The 15,066-nt window shown below is 46.7% G+C and overlaps 1 protein-coding gene across 2 annotated transcripts in view; it reads right to left on the reverse strand.

Annotated features, from left to right (window-relative positions):
* Positions 1-15,066, reverse strand: part of LOC101943345 (hexokinase-2) — a 62,806-nt gene that overhangs the window by 35,222 nt on the left and 12,518 nt on the right. The gene's annotated exons all lie outside the window — the stretch shown is intronic.

Genomic DNA, 15,066 nt, shown 5'->3' on the forward strand with positions numbered 1-15,066 from the left:
ACACAAAGCCCAGTGGCCAACAGGGAAAATGGGAGTAAGAGCACTGTACTAGAAAGAGAGCCTAAGACATAAGGCCCTGTATCAGAGGCCTGGTGTGAGGCCTGAACTAAAGTAGCGGTCAAGCCTTGCTAATATAAAGCAAAGTTAGCAAGAGACAGGCTGAAAGCAGAAGTCAGGTTCTTCCCCACAGGTTCCAGGTGGGTTTGTACTCGACACGGTTAGGTGCCACCACTTGCCACAGCCCACGCTAGCATGGCTACGCTAGGGTTACCATCCGTCCGGGTTTCCCCGGACATGTCCGGCTTTTTCAGCTTTAAATGGCTGTCCGGGGGGGGATTTCTAATAAGGTAGAAATGTCCGGGGTTTCCCCCTTCCCCTCATGCAGAGTGCGGCGCGGCTGATTGGACGGCTGGGCCTGATTGAAAGCTGCTCGCAGCCACTGGGGCCTCTAGCAGCCAGAGTCCCTCCCCCTCCTCCCCTGCAGAGCAGCACCACCGTGTTTGGCTGCACGTGGAGCTCGCAGCTCTCCCTCGGCCTTGGGGGCGGGGGGGGACGGGACGACGACGGACAGACAGGGAACAGGGTGGGTTAGATTGGTCGGGGGTTCTGGGGGGGCTGTCAGGAGAAGGGGGTGTAGAGAGCAGTTGGGGCAGGCAAGGGACAGGGAGCAGGGAGACTTAGATAGGGGGTGGGGTCCTGGGAGCAGTTAGGGTGGGGGGGGGACTGGTAGGGGGATTCTGAGGGGGGCGGGAAGTGGGAGGGGGCGGGGCTAGGGCGGCACCCCGTGTCCGCTTTTTTGATTGTTGAAATATGGTAACCCTAGGCTACGCTACTGTTTTTAGCGTTCTGCTTCGATGACAAACTAGCATGAGCAGGTCTGCTCAAGCTGGGAATCACACCCCCCAGCTTCAAGTGTAGACGTAACCTAAGATTGTGAGCTGGTCACATCCTATAGCGATGCAGGGGGGAGGCAGAAAACAATGGAAGATAGATATACAACCCTAAATCTCAAGGCTGTCTCCAAAACCCTCATCATTAGAGGGATGCGAAGCAGCGTAAATCATCTACTACTTGAAAGTAGTGTAATCTACCGGCATGACAAGCAGAGAGGGAAAGTGAATCGAGTTTATCTGCCTATTTTAGTTGCCGTTAGTGGAGAGTTACAAACACAAACGCAGGCGAGACAGGCTCAAGTAACACAGCGTGATTTGGCTTGGTCCGTGGAGCGTAGGTTAACACACAGTTTCTCTGGAGTACGGCCTCCCCTTAATTAATTTGCTTTAGGGAGCCTGTAACAAGTGTCACTGAGCTGAACCCACCTCCCAGAGGAGATGGGTAGCTAATTCTATTTTTAAAAAAGCATTCAACTTTATTTTCCCAGACACCACGATGGGCCACCACTGAGTTTGGGACAAGGAAGTTTAATGGCCAGCCTAACTGGTGGAAGCGCCAAGCTTACTATGTTAAATATTGAGCTGTGGGTGGGGGAGCAGGGAGGGGGAAAAAACCCGCTATCAGCACTCTTAATTTCTGAACACACCAAATCTGCTGTGCTGGCTACTCCAGACAGATTACAGTGCCTAGGGACTGTAACGTACCCAATGATGCTTTTATAAAGGGGCTACAGTTGAAACAAAAAAAATGTAGTTAATTAGTATTCCAATGACACTGGGCCAGTTAGTGTCTTCCGTGAGGTCTTCTGCAGCAAAGACAGCTTGCTGTCCGAATCTGAAGGGCATTCAGCAGTAACGATAGCTTGGCTGGAACGATTATGGGGTTGACTTTGCAAAAACTTGGAGTGGGTGTGTGTGTGTGTGGGGGAAATCTGAGCTGAAACAATTGCTCATTTCTGTAAAGCTGCCTCTTCTCCCCCGACCCCAGCCCCAATCTCCTGTTTAAAATATCTTGCACTCCTGGGAAACTAATAACTAGCCAAGATCAGATCTCAGAGGATAATTTCTTTTAAAATCTCGTCTAAATCATCCTTCCACAAGCGATCCCAAGCTGCCACAATGAAGAGAGTTTAAACTTGAGCCAGCTCAATCGCTTAGCGGTAAGGGTGGTGAGATGCCGTGTGGGACACCGGGGTTTGAGGCAGTGGCTGTGCACTCCCTTGTGAGAGATTGGAGTTGGATCTCACTCCTGGGGCTGGCAGGCCTTGCGGGGAAGGTGGCTGGTCACCAAGGAAAGGAGGGAGAAACAGGTGCCGATTCTCAAGGGCACCCTCCTGTCAATCCCTTTTTATCCTCCTCAGCAAGCTAGGAAGCGAAAGCTTTGCCCAGACTGTGACACTCTGGTTACACCCTAATTACTTACACTCATGTTATAAGGAGGAGATGCCAAGCTGATTAGGTCATTATTTAGCAAGCATGGGACAGTCCCCAACCAACCCATCTTTATAAGGATTCAAACAATGCCTCCACACCCGAGCCGAGCAGCAGAGAACTATGTGCTGTTTCAACCTGGGACCCAGATCACAGCTTGTGCCTTCTCTAACAATAACCCAATGCCTTTGAACACCCTAGAGCAGGGAACTGTATGCGAAATGTTCTATTCTGCCTTTATACCATGCTAATCACATTGTGTTCTGCTCCAACATCTGCATACGACAGGCATCTGCTTCCATGAAAATCTTGAGCTTGGGATAGGTGCCGTGAGATTTATTTTTAAAAATAAAAAGTAGCCACTTTAATTTTAGGTAGGGTGAGTGTCCGTGACAACAAAGCTTGGCATAGCACAAATGTCTTTCATCCAGATATCAAAGCAATTTTTAAACATAAACAAAGACTCTCAGCCCGTCTGCAAGGTAGATTTATCTTCATCCCCATTTCACAGGTAAGGAAACTGTGGCAGAGAGAGACATCTTCTGGGACTTGCACAAGGCCACAACAATTCAGGGGCATAGCTAGGATTTGAACTCAAGAATCACAACGTCCATTCTACAGCCATAAAACCCCAACTAGGTACCACTGCTTCTCTCCTTGAGATACCCAATTTGCAGGTCAGGTAGCTTAGATCACCCTTGCATCAAGGTAAGAGGGTCTGAAAACTAACAGAGTCAGGTGGCTAAAATGGAGGCCCCCCCAGCAAGCTTGTTAGTTTCTCTGGTTCTTGCAACAGTCACCAAGACAGCCCTTGTCTATATCTAGGACTCAACCACCAATGGGCAGCAACTGGTGTAACTTCACCAAGACAACCTGTAGGGAAAGCCAGGATCTGCACTGTGTTCAAGACTGGCTAATCCCAATTACAGAGAAGGCCTTTGTTTCATTTCCAAAAGCACTAACCACCCTCTCTTCTCAAGTGACTGGTGCAAAACACCTGAAGGGACATTTAAAAGCTGTCAGGCTCTAAGTATTTTCAACGCCCGTTGTCAGACGTCACCGGTGTGGTGCTCTGCTCTGTTCGGTATTGATAACAGTCGGCTGCATGCGTGTGTTCCCTCTGTCTGCTGCCCCGGCTCTGCAGATCGCTGACACAGTAGACCCCGAGAGAACCCCCAATGACCATAGACCATAAGGTACGAAGGCACCCGGCCAGTTTTATTTAGAGTTACCATACGTCCAGATTTTCCCGGACATGTCCGGCTTTTTGGGCCTCAAATCCCCAGCCGGGAGGAAATCCCAAAAAGCCAGACATGTCCAGGAAAATAGGGAGGGAGTGGCCAGCGGTGCTCGGCCGGGGGCCAGAGCCGCTGGGGCCGGCGGTGCTCGGCGGGGGCTGCTGGGGCCGGCAGTGCTCAGCCGGGGCCCGAGCCGAGCCGGGAGGGAGACGCCGGGGCCAGAGCCTCTTGGCCTAGGCCAGCCGACCGCGAGAAGGAGCCGTTGGGGCCGGACTGGGCCACGCCGCGCCCTGCCCCAACCCCAGCTTACCTGCTGCCTCCCTGTTTCAGGCTTCCCGTGAACATTTGATTCGCGGGAAGCAGGGGAGGGGTAGGGGGAGGAGCATTCAGGGGAGGGGGCAGAGTTGGGGCGGGGACTTTGGAGAAGGGGTGGGGAAGGGGTGGAGTTGGGGCAGGAGCAGAGTTGGGGCGGGGCCAAGGCCCCGTGGAGTATCCTTTTTTTAAATTAAAATATGGTAACCCTAGGTTTATTGCCAAATGAAACACAGTCTCTAGCTTCCCGGATCAGATGTCTACAGTTCTCCTAGTACATATGTGCTCCCTCACAATGGACCGGCTCAGTCAGTGTGGGACTTTCCACTGCTCCCTAGGCCAGACAAAGGCAACTCCTCAAGGGTGCATTCTTATACACAGGTACAAACAAGTTACACATTACTCCTGACGTATTGAGGTACAACCCCTCTACGTAGTAAGGTGCCGCCTCTCACCTTGCACACGTTGGTTCGAACAAAAACAACTCTATCATATTACCCTTTTGCCCCTGTCTTTAGGGTAGGTCCGCCTGTTCTTTGTTACCTGTGTGGAATGTGCAAGTATCCGAGTGTTCTGATATCATCCTGGCATATGTTTATATCTCTAGTGTCCAATACCTTTTAGTTATGTGCATTTTTGCAACATCAACCCTTTCTTTGCCAGCATCTGTCAGCAGGGCCTACCTCTGGCTCACCGTTTAACTTTGCTTTATGTTAACGAAGTCTTGACCATTACTTTAGTTCAGGCCTTAGGCCTCATACCGGGCCCCTGATACAAGGGTTTATGTTTCAGGGCCTCATCTTACCACAAGCCCCTTGTGGGAGGTGCTCATAATCTGGCAGGATCGAGCCTTTCGATTGTAAAAGTCTATAGTTGCACAGACCAGAATTTCCTCTAAATCCCATACTGCACCTTGCACACCAACAGCAGCTAAGTATCCAGGTCACACGGTCTTACCAAAATAGCTTCCATCCAGGGAGCAACTCAATCCCTGTTGCCATAAGAGACACTGAGACACAGTAATTATAGTTGATACCAGCACAGGATTGCAAGACATACTAGCAGCAGCAACAGAAGAGCCACCTCTGGGGCTTTTTGGATCCGGTTTAATGTTAAGGTGTTATAAAGCGTCCGATGGATGGGACTGGTCATCCAGACCGACTCTCAGAGTTTTGGGGGGAGAGAAAAGTGTTCTGGGTTGGGGGGGGGTTGTTTTTTAGGGGTAGGAAAGAGTCTTTTTTGGCAGGATGTTTTTACTAAGAGCAAAATCCAACTATGATTGGAGATGCCAATTAAATAGTATTCTTTGCATTATGGTAGCGCGTGGAGGCCCCGATGGGGATTGTGGGCCCATTATGCTAAATGATGTAGACGCTCAGGGTATGTCTACACTGCAATCAGAGGTGTGACGGCAGCACGTGGAGATATACCTGAGCTGGTACTTGCAGTCGCTAGCTGAAAGCCAACAGCAGTGACGCTGCGGCAGCATGGGCTGTACAAGCCTGCCTGGGACATTGGGTCATTCTTCAGGCATCCAGTCTGTGCTGCCCCAGCCTCACTGCTATTGGTAGCTGAAGCTTGTCTACACTACAGCAGCACAGCTATGTGGCTGCAGCTGTGCTGCTAATACTGTAGTATTGATGTTTCCTACCTTCTTTCTGTCGGCCTAGCTGCATCTACACCACGGGGGGTTAAGTCAACCTAACGACCGTGTACAAAATATATCGGAAGGACAGAACAGGTCGTGCAGGGGGGGGGGGGGGAGTGGCACTATATGTGAAAGAAAATGTAGAATCAAATGAAGTAAAAATCTTAAGTGAATCCACATGTTCCATAGAATCTCTATGGATAGAAATTTCATGCTCTAATAAGAATATAACATTAGGGATCTATTATAGACCACCTGACCAGGACAGTGATGATTAATTTCCCTTAGCATTTCGAGAGGCTATCAAAATTAAGAACCCAATAATAGTGGGGGATTTCAATTATCCCCATATTGACTGGGAACTTTCACTTCAGGATGAAATGCAGAGATAAAATTTCTCGATACTTTAAATGACTGCTTCATGGAGCAGCTGGTATGGGAACCCACAAGGGGAGAGGCAACTCTAGATTTAGTTCTGAGTGGAGCGCAGGAGCTGGTCCAAGAGATAACTATAGCAGGACCGCTTGGAAATAGTGACCATAATATAATAGCATTCAACATCCCTGTGGGGGGAAGAACATCTCAACAGCCCAACACTGTGGCATTTAATTTCAAAAGGGGGAACTATGCAAAAATGAGGGGGTTAGTTAAACAGAAGTTAAAAAGTACAGTGACTAAAGTGAAATCCCTGCAAGCTGCATGGGCGCTTTTTAAAGACACCATAATAGAAGCCCAACTTCAATGTATACCCCAAATTAAGAAACACAGTAAAAGAACTAAAAAGAGCCAGCATGGCTTAACAACCATGTAAAAGAAGCAGTGAGAGATAACAAGACTTCCTTTAAAAAGTGGAAGTCAAATCCTAGTGAGGCAAATAGAAAGGAGCATAAACGCTGCCAAATTAAGTGCAAGAATGTAATAAGAAAAGCCAAAGAGGAGTTTGAAGAACGGCTAGCCAAAAACTCCAAAGGTAATAACAAAATGTTTTTTAAGTATATCAGAAGCAGGAAGCCTGCTAAACAACCAGTGGGGCCCCTTGATGATCAAGATACAAAAGGAGCGCTTAAAGACGATAAAGTCATTGCGGAGAAACTAAATGGATTCTTTGCTTCAGTCTTCACGGCTGAGGATGTTAGGGAGATTCCCAAACCTGAGCCGGCTTTTGTAGGTGACAAATCCGAGGAACTGTCAAAGACTGAAGTGTCACTAGAGGAGGTTTTGGAATTAATTGATAAACTTAACATTAACAAGTCACCGGGACCAGATGGCATTCACCCAAGAGTTCTGAAAGAACTCAAATGTGAAGTTGCGGAACTATTAACTAAGGTTTGTAACCTGTCCTTTAAATCGGCTTCTGTACCCAATGTGTAACGCCAATATTTAAAAAGGGCTCTAGAGGTGATCCTGGCAATTACAGACCGGTAAGTCTAACGTCTGTACCGGGCAAATTAGTCGAAACAATAGTTAAGAATAAAATTGTCAGACACATAGAAACACAAACTGTTGAGCAACAGTCAATATGGTTTCTGTAAAGGGAAATCGTGTCTTACTCATCTATTAGAGTTCTTTGAAGGGGTCAACAAACATGTGGACAAGGGGGAATCCAGTGGACATAGTGTACTTAGATTTCCAGAAAGCCTTTGACAAGGTCCCTCACCAAAGGCTCTTAAGTAAAGTAAGTTGTCATGGGATAAAAGGGAAGGTCCTTTCATGGACTGAGAACTGGTTAAAAGACCGGGAACAAAGGGTAGGAATTAATGGTAAATTCTCAGAATGGAGAGGGGTAACTAGTGGTGTTCCCCAAGGGTCAGTCCTCGGACCAATCCTATTCAACTTATTTATAAATGATCTGGAGAAAGGGATAAACTGTGAGGTGGCAAAGTTTGCAGATGATACTAAACTGCTCAAGACAGTTAAGACCAAAGCAGACTGTGATGAACTTCAAAAAGATCTCACAAAACTAAGTAATTGGGCAACAAAATGGCAAATGAAATTTAATGTGGATAAATGTAAAGTAATGCACATTGGAAAAAATAACCCTAACTCTACATACAATATGATGGGGGCTAATTTAGCTACAACAAGTCAGGAAAAAGATCTTGGAGTCATCGTGGATAGTTCTCTGAAGATGTCCGCGCAGTGTGCAGAGGCGGTCAAAAAAGCAAACAGGATGTTAGGGATCATTAAAAAGGGTAGAGAGAATAAGACTGAGAATATATTATTGTCCTTATATAAATCGATGGTACGCCCACATCTCGACTACTACGTACAGATGTGGTCTCCTCATCTCAAAAAAGATATACTGGCACTAGAAAAGGTTCAGAGAAGGGCAACTAAAATGATTAGGGGTTTGGAATGGGTCCCATATGAAGAGAGATTAAAGAGGCTAGGACTCTTCATCTTGGAAAAGAGGAGACTAAGGGGGGATATGATAGAGGCATATAAAATCATGAATGATGTGGAGAAAGTGGATAAGGAAAAGTTATTTACTTATTCCCATAATACAAGAACTAGGGGTCATGAAATGAAATTAATAGGCAGCAGGTTTAAAACAAATAAAAGGAAGTTCTTCTTCACGCAGCACACAGTCAACTTGTGCAACTCCTTACCTGAGGAGGTTGTGAAGGCTAGGACTATAACAGAGTTTAAAAGAGAACTGGATAAATTCATGGTGGTTAAGTCCATTAATGGATATTAGCCAGGATGGGTAAAGAATGGTGTCCCTACCCTCTGTTTGTCAGAGGATGAAGATGGATGGCAGGAGAGAGATCACTTGATCATTGCCTGTTGGTCCACTTCCTCTTGGGCACCTGGCATTGACCACTGTCGGTAGACAGGATACTGGGCTAGCTGGACCTTTGGTCTGACCCGGTACGGCCGTTCTTATGTTCTTATGTTATTGGGGCGTGAAATTTTTCACAGACCTGAGCAACATAGCTAGGACAACTTAAGTTTTAGGTGAAGATCACCAAGGCTGCAGTTAGCTAGATTAAAGCTAGCGAGAGTACACCTACATGTGATACAATTACACCTCTGACTGCAGCATAGACATACCCATAGCGAGAAAGAGTCCCTGCCCCAAAGATCTTACATGACATGACCCATGCTTGTGTTAGCTTGAAAAAATAAAACTGAAGCCCCGAACAAAAAGGGGACTGAAATCCTGTGGTTTACACCATCCTCGACCTGACCTGAGTAAACAGGTGCTGGGACAGCAGCTCGGGAAATGGATGTTTTTGCTTAGCTTTAAAATTTACTTTTAACATTTGTTTTCACTCCATTCTCCCCACCGTACCCCTTGTACAGAACTTTAGAATTCCATGACTGTGCAGACTAAGACTCCACTGATTCACACGCAGGTTTGTTGAAGTGATCTGGAATATTCAATCTAGTCAGCTTAAAAAAAAAAAAAAGAGAGAGAGAGAGAAATTGGAGCCACTCCAGACTTTGTCCAACATGGAAACAAAGGGGGGAGGGAGGTGGGGACACACAACACAGCTTTTTCAATGACTTTTCTGTGCCTGTTACAATCTCATTGTTGTGGATCCACCAACTAAACATATTGCTGCAATTATTCCATAAAGTTTAGATCATTCTAGGAAAAGAACCAGCCTGAAAAAAAGGGTAAGCATTCTAAACTTCAACGCACCTGTGCCAAATTAGGTTACAGAAGTAGCCTAATATTGCTTTCATGTCAGTGTAAACATATGGAGTAACCCCAGGGTAAACAGTCAGTTCAGAATCAGGCCCAGTAAGTTTAAGCAGTTTAACCTGACAATTAAAATAAAAACCTATCATCAGATGGGAACTACTTTGTTCGGTTCTATCAGTACTGAGTACAGTACGATACCAGAGCTGAAGTTTCATGCAGATCGGACATTCTCTATAAACTACAGTATAATATATTTAAAGTCCTTCACACGTGGTGTGACCTGGCTTTTCCAGGTGGGGCAATCACACAGTTCTCCCATTTACTTCAGTTATGTGTGCTCAGCACTTGGGGGAAGGGGGGGGGGGAAATAAATAAATAAAAATCAGGCCTCAAGGTACCTAAAGTCCCCTGAATTTCAATGAGATTTAGGTATCTAACTCCCTTAGGTTTCTTTCAAAATCCCATTCTAAGTACACTGATCTGCTTGGGGATTCAGGCATTCCATTGCATACTGTATTGTGTTAGTCTAACTCCTATGTGGGTATTACACTGATGTGTATATGAAATGGCGTATCTGTCTATGGTAACATGGGGAAGGATGTAACATTAAGAAGAAATTACATCTTCAGAATGAAAGAGACATTTCAGAATTCCATCCCATAGGGCAAAGCAAAGGAGCAAAATATTCCAGTAACCTGGCTACCACAGATTTCAAGGGGAAGTAAAACAATCAGCTGGCAAGGGATACGAACTGCCTACCCTATTGAGAAAACAAACCGAGCCTCTAGAGATTAAAACCTGGTAACTGAACATACCATTCTTTCCAGCAGGACTGGTGTTTGCTCAGGGCCTAAGCAAGAGGACACAGGAATTGGGTCTCCTCTCGCTTACTTTGCGGTGCAAGTCAGGAGAAACGCTACTGAAGTCACTGGAGTTGGACTAGTGAGAACAGAAGAGATTCAGCATTGCTGAGAGCAAGCTGCATGTTCATAGCTTCCAAGAGCCATTTCACTTAGTAAAGAAGGTGTGGCATAAAATGGTTATGCAACTATAACACTGCACCCTCCTGACTAATGCTTCCTCTATTTCAGGCCAGCAAACAGAGAGAGACGGGGAAGAAGGAAATGGACAAATGCCACCCACACTTTCAAGTGCTGGGGGGGAAACCCAATGTCTATTGCACAAAGCAGAGAGACATATTTAGATCAGACTTCACTTTCCATAAAATGTGTCACTGGATTTGCCTTCGATTCATTTTCTCTATTGCAGCACGTTGTTATCAGTGTCTCAATTAACCCCTCATGTGGCAAACAGGCAGTATGAGTGGCAGAAGCCTGCTTATAACGTTCTCCATCTGGGTACAGAGAACAGCTGCTTGTTCAGATGCAGCTGACCCATCTCAAAAGCCCCATATTTCAGCATATGGTATTCAAAGCAGAAAATAGGTGGCAAGAGTGCCCGGTGACCAAAAGGAGCAGTAAGGATTTCCTTTAAGAAAGATCCAGCTTGAACAATGAGAGAAACACAGAGCTGAGATTACAAGGTCAGTCGCCTCATCTTTGCTATATTACATATGGGGAGATTGCAGCCTAGTGAATAGGGTGTTGGACTGAGTCAGGATACAGGGGCTCTAGTTCAGGATCTGCCACTGCCAGGATCTGCCACATGCCTCAGTTTCCTCATCTGTGAAGTGGGGTTAATGATGCTTCCTCGCCTTTGTAACACGCTTTGAGATCTACAGATGGAGAATGCTATATAAAAGAACTACTATTGGTCTTTGTCTATAGGGGAAGCCTCCTTTAGCCCTAACACCAATTCCCTCTAAGCTAAGACTCCGGAGACTCTGCTGCCCATTACAATATGTTGTAACAAACTGAGAATTGCGCTCTTTTTCACTGTCCAACAGCATCTCACTTGAGTAGGTGCCAATGTATTTGGGAACCTGATCCTGCAAGATACTAACAGCCCTCAACTCATCCTGAAGAGGTGCTGTGCAATGAGTACCATCAACTCCCATAGGGCCTTAAATTTGTAACATCTGGCTGCTTCCGAGCAAGACTGAGTGGATTACAATTGCTTCTAAAGTGTGGAAGGGGCACTCATGTTAAGTATTAGACAACCAAACAATTCCATCTAGACGCTTATACAGCCCCAATCACTGTAGTAGCTGAGCACTGCACATTCAACATCCCATCTTCACATCACCCCTGTAAGGGAGGGAGGTATCCCCATTTTACAGGGAACCATGGCTTAGAAATGCCAACGGACTAGCCCACATCCTCAGAACAAGGAATTGAGCCCAGCTTTCACGAACCCTAGGCCACGGCCTTACCCACAAGACCCAGAGCAGAACCTATGATGGAAATATATCCCCACCCTACCCCGCCCAGATTAATATTTAAACAGGACAAAACACGTGAGCATCAATCACCAAAGAAAAAGAGCAAATGGAGTGGGGAAAGTTTGTTAAGAAGTTTATGATGGGATTTGTCCCTTAGTGACACAACAATTCGGCGACTCGGTATTAGTGATCGATTTGAACCGAGCTCTCAGTTTGGACACGTGCAGCAGCAGCGCTAAGCTGACAGCAAGGGCCAGATTCTGCTCTCACTTAGGCTGACGGCAACAGGAGTAACTCCCTGGAGCCGACGGAGCGAGAGGAGAATCAGGCTCTAAGACGTTCAGGCTGCCTAACTCTCAGATCCTTTTTAGGCTATGGGATCTCAACCACAGGAACAAACTGAATCTAACCAAAAAAATAATATTCACCCCTGCTGAGCAGTTAAGAGATGGAAGAACCTGTATGATCAGACAACTCCTCTCCCTGCAAAAGATATAGTTCCCCTGAGAGAAATCCCTCTGCTGAATCTTTGCCCAAAGGCATAGGAGCAGCAGTAGACTGGCAAGTCACTATGCATCGTTGGATGAAACATTACATAGCACCCAGGGTAAAGTTTAGAGCTTTACTGTTTAAAAAGCAGAAGATGCAGCAGCTCCAGGAAAAGCACCAAGATTCCTTTGACACTGCAGTTACTAGGAAGGCTAGCGAAACCAGAGACCAGTTCCGGATGGGATTTGGCATAGGGTCCGTACGAGTACATTGATATGGCTAGCAGAAACCCACGGCAGCAAATCTCAGAGCTCGGGTCTATGGCACTAAAAACAGCTACGTAGACATTCGGGCTCAGGCTGGAGCTCGGGCTCTGAAGCCCGGGGATGAGGGTGAACTTCACAGCCCAAGCCACAGTGTCTACACTGCTGTTCTGAGCATTGTGGCGCCAGTCCCGTGAGTCTGTAGACCCGGACTCTGAGACTCACTGCTGCAGACACACCCTATGACAGCTCGGTGTCAGTGACACCAAAGTCACAGGAGCTGTTCTCATGAGACTGTAACCCAAAGACATAGACGCTCCGGGGCTCAGCTGGGCTTGCCAGATGCCTGCAACGCTGCTCAGAAAGGTGGATGAGTCACAGCGATGGAACAAACCCTTCCATACATGCTAGGACATAACAGCATCGTAGCTGTGCTACACTACAGTAGACAGGACCACAGACAGAAGCAGCGGGGAGGGGGGAACTCAAAGCAGCAGCAGAGCAGCTGGAGATGGGAGGAGAAATGGAGACAGGTGCCTTCTTCTATGGCTCAGTTCCTCCTCCCTTTCCCTCTCCTGGATGCTGGCCACCTGGTCCCAGGTTGGTCGTTTCTATTCAAAAATCTTTATAGTGGTGCCAGTGAGGTCACCACGCTCTTTGGGCCAAAGAGCCACTCTGGGACACACACAAATACAGGTCCAGTGAAGTCAGAGTGGAATTTGCCCCATAGTCTTCCAGATCCTCTATATACCCCAAGCTCACCCAGCTGCAGCTGATCTCCTGTCTCAGCAGTCGCAGACCCATTCCCCACCCCTTTGCCTGCACAGCTGCCGCTGGTTCAGCTCTCCCAGAGCAGCAAGGTTGGGAGAACCAGTGTCATTAAGACACCAGCTGCTGCCAGCATCTCAGCCATCATGTCTCCTGTACTGTGCAGGATCTGTCTAATCAACAGAGTTACTTCACACCCCAGCCACCTGGCTACCTTAGGGCTCCCCAATGTTCAGCTCTGCTGGAGGGATGTCAGCAACTGCGGGAAACCATTGCCAAATTTCCTTCTCGTGTATCCATTCCATGTCACCCTCTGCACGTAATTGACTTTAAACCAGAAATCCTTCTTTTCTCCCTAACCTAAGCCTCTCAGCGCTCTCTTTAAAGGAACAATCAAATCCTACACCCGGTTTCCCTACAGTCATTTATCTAGAAACTTTACTAACAAAAACAATGAGGAGTCCAGACTCCTCGTTTTTGTGGATACAGACTAACAGGACTACCCCTCTGATATTTACTAACAAACACGCTCTGCTCATCAGCACTGCTGTCACTATTATTGTAGGTTAGCACCCAACAGCCCCAACCAAGATCAAAGACTAGCCATGCACCTGTAAGACCCAGTCCCCTGCCCTGCCCTGGAGAACTTTGAGTTTAACAGCAATATGCTCCCTGTATCTTATCTTTTGATCTGCAGTTTCCTTGTGTTTGTATCAAAGTTTAATCAGATGAGAAATGCCTTTGATTTTTATCTGAACAATTACGGTACAAAGCTATGGCCAGATCCTGCAGGGTGCTGAGTGCTTCCTACACCGCACAGGCTTTCAAAAGTAGAAGGCCCTCAGTACTTTACAGTTTAGGGGACCAAGCCTGCAAACGGAGGCAATGTATCCTAGTGGACAGAGCTCTGGATTGGGACTCAGGATATCTGGGTTCTGCTCCTGACTCTTCCACTAGACTGCTGGGTGACCTTGGGCAAGCCACATTCCCCTCTCTATACCTCATTTTTCCCCCATCTGTAAAATGGGAATAATGATACTGACCTCCTTTGTAAAGTGCTTTGAGATCTACTGATGAAAAGCTCTGAGTAACAGCTCGGTATTATTCTTATTTTTAAGGTGGTCATGGGCCTAATTCTCCTATTAAACCAATTTCACCAAGATAAATCTACTGCATCTACACTGACATCAAACTGATGTAGTCAAAAAAAAAATGCTTGCCAGGTGGTTTTTCCTCTGTCTAGTGGAGAGCCTGGAATTGGGATGAACAGTCTTCGCCCAGGATCCCAGCCGTTGTCCTTCAATCTGTCGGGTATTTGTGAACCACTCAGTGCACAGCAGAACCTTGCATCTCGGCAACTCCGGCATACATAAGGGGCATTTGGAACGTTGCTGAAAGACATCCAGATCCTGTCCCAGCACGCAAGGATCCAATACCAAGTCTCCTAGCCAAAAGACTAGTTTGCTCCTCACTCACAAATCCCATAATTTTCCTTGCCGGGCGGTGAGCAGCACGTTTTCTAACATCTCTCAGGACCTCAACCCCAGCTGATTTATTTATTCCTGATCCTGAATGCTTTAGACAGATGTTACATCAGCAAATCAGTTTTAAAGGTAATCTGGTGATTGCATGGAGATCACAACAATCGGAAAGAGAGTAATAAGCTGCCACGGCTAGCAGATCTGGGAGAACAAAGCTGTTAGCCATGGGAGGAGTTTGTTGCATCTATCTAGGCTCTTATATCAGCACCCATCGTTGTAATAGCTGAGCACTTTCTGGGCACTCCTATGCTAGGATAGTGATTCACCAAGATCTTAGAAATCTGTCTTTTTTGGGGGAGGGATAACTCAGTGCTTTGAGCATTGGACTGCTAATCCCAAGGTTATGAGTTCAATCCTTGAGGGGACCATTTAGGGAACTGGGGTAAAAATCTGTCTGGGGATTGGTCCTCCTTTGAGCAGGGGGTTGGACTCCTCCTGAGGTCCCTTCCAACCCTGATATTCTATGATTCTATGATAGTGGCTGGCAGGA

The sequence above is a fragment of the Chrysemys picta genome, chromosome 2 (genome assembly GCF_011386835.1).
Source record: "Chrysemys picta bellii isolate R12L10 chromosome 2, ASM1138683v2, whole genome shotgun sequence".
Lineage (NCBI taxonomy): Eukaryota > Metazoa > Chordata > Testudines > Emydidae > Chrysemys > Chrysemys picta.